We start from the raw sequence: 2,611 nt of genomic DNA, 5'->3' as shown, positions 1-2,611 counted from the left end.
ATATTTTTCCAGGATATGATAGCTAGCATCTCAAAAATGCTAAAAACCACCAGCTCACAGAGAGAAGTGCCTACAATATTTGCCGTGACCGAGATTCGATCACATGACCGCTGGCTTAGCAGACTTGCACGCTATCCTCTAGGCCACGGTCGGCGGCAGTTTCTTGATAGTTACTTGCTCGTCGTGGACTCCTGCGTCGTACAGGCAACCCGATCAGGAGAGCATATCAAAATAATAACTCAAACGTATCTCACCAAGATATTTACATCTGATTCAGTTATAATTAAGTACGCTAAATTTTCGATTTTAAGCTTCTTCAATCTGAATTATATCTTATTCTGATTGACAGACTTGAATGGGGTTGAGCTCATTTTCAATGCTAAAGTTCTTTTTTAGTATTGTCCTAAAATAAAATGATTATATCTCATTTTGATATACGTACAACTTTTCATGAAACACGGACATCGAGGTCAATGGCCCAAATCGTACATTAATGAGTTTCGCTCAACAGATCCTTAAAATTGAATCCAATTTTTGGGAAACTAAAAATGGAGCATGGTTTTAGCAAATAATGTGGTTTGGTTTATTGCCATTCCACTAGAAGTTCTTCTCGAAGCACTCATATCTTGATAAGTTATAATTTTGAAAGGTTTTGTTCTGCCCAATATCAAACTATGCTATCTAATCGAGATATAATCTTGAAAAGAGCATATCTAAAATTGATATAATTTAGCTATTGTCGCATAGATTTTTTGATATAATTTGAGATATTTTAACATCCTACGAGTACTGAATTATAACTCATTTAGATAGAAAAAAATAGGTATCAAAATATCTCATTTTGATATAATTTTGTTTTTCCCTTCTGATCGGGAAACGATCTCCTTCAATTTTTTGAGCCACCAAAACTCGCTAGTGCAAGACTTGGCACTATGGGTTTTAATATACGCTCTGGCACAGTGCTCTGTAACAGTTTTTTTTGCTTGTCGTAGCAGATCGCTAGAGGCATACCGTGGTCACATGACCTTTTGAAATGAAAAATATCATAAAGTCTTATGGCAAGCCAAGAAACAAAATCAACCCTTCACGTTATGATTCTACATAGTTTTCTCTTGAAAAATCCTTGATACAAGCTAGTTCAATAGTTACAAAGATCTCTTAACTTAATGAATATTGATATTTAGTTTTAAGCAGAGATATGGGTACCTACGTCCGAGAAACTGTACTTACAGCACTAAAAAAAGTTAGTGTTGAAAAGTTTCTGTGAAAATAAACCGCAGCTCCGTGCCTCACATTTTCCCTTCTCAAGTGCTAACTAAATAACAAATTACGAGAGCGCGTATCGCAGCACGTCGTACTATTCCTGGCGCGAATTTTCCTCACTTCCCCGAAGCAGCTCGTCCAATTGATGGGAATCGGAGCCCTCCAGAAAACAAGCGGCACGCACCAAACAATCAAGCGATAATCACTTCATTCAATATTAGATTCTCTCGCTCCCAACCGAATCTGTTCATTCATCGTGCGAACGGAGGATTCGTTACGGAAAACTGGTTTTAGAAGTTGCCCTCCTTAGGCAGGCAAGGGGGAAGTGAGAAACAAATGAAGTGTGTAATAATAAAGGCGTATCTTATCACAATGTTTACGCTTTTCCGAGACAACCCCACTCCCGGGGGCTTAGTTTTTCTTGCTCTCTCGTTTCTCGTTTCTTCCGGTTTATTTCAACTGAAGCTGTGAAAACTGAAGCATCGGCAGATGAATGAATGAAGATATCAGCTAACTTGGTTTTCTCCTATTTGATTTTTCGTTTTTTATTTTGATTCAGCGGTTGGAGGTGCCGGTTGATGAATGCGGTATAGGTGGGTGGTTTTGTAACTGATTTTTTAACCCCTCGCGTTATTTTCTTCCACATTTTATTCCTCGAACCCTCTTACTAACTATCCAGTTTTTGGTTGCTGTCCTGGGCCGGAGGGTAGCTTTTGTTTCCACTGACTGTTGCAAGTGTCGAGATTTGCCGGGAGCGATAATAAAACCGTTTCGCTTTCGACACGGTTGGTGGTTTATCAATCTGTCTGCAAAGTGGCGATGATTTTTCATAACCGTTTGAGGAATCCGCCGGGAGGAACACTTGAACGGGACCATATTTTTCCCGTCGAGAAGTTTAAAAATTATTCCAGATGTAATATTGGTGAAGGTCCTTAAACACGCTCTACAAGACATGCTCTACAATGATCTACAAAACCTCTTTAAAGAGTGGGGAATCATGGGCCACTTTTTTTCGTTGTTCCATAACTTCTTTATTGTAAAAGATAAAATGAAAATAAAAATTGGTATGGTTTTCTACATTTTCAAGGAATTATAAAGTTTGTTTTTATTTTTAAAAAGTTATTTTCCTCAAATTCTGACTGTTTAAAAAAAAGCAAATTTTTTTGGATTTTGAAAAATGGTGGGGAATCGTGGGCCACTAAATCCAAATTGACCAAATAACATGCTAAGTTTATGAGTTAAAACTGTGATTTCATAATTCATTTCGTTATTTCAAAGCAATTTCAGATGATGAAATAAAAAAGAGAGCTGTGTATTATCGAATAGATTGCAAAACCTGGCTCGCGAA

Source organism: Uranotaenia lowii, chromosome 2 (assembly GCF_029784155.1).
Source record: "Uranotaenia lowii strain MFRU-FL chromosome 2, ASM2978415v1, whole genome shotgun sequence".
NCBI classification, from domain to species: Eukaryota; Metazoa; Arthropoda; class Insecta; order Diptera; family Culicidae; genus Uranotaenia; species Uranotaenia lowii.
Note: the sequence above shows the minus strand (reverse complement) of the source record.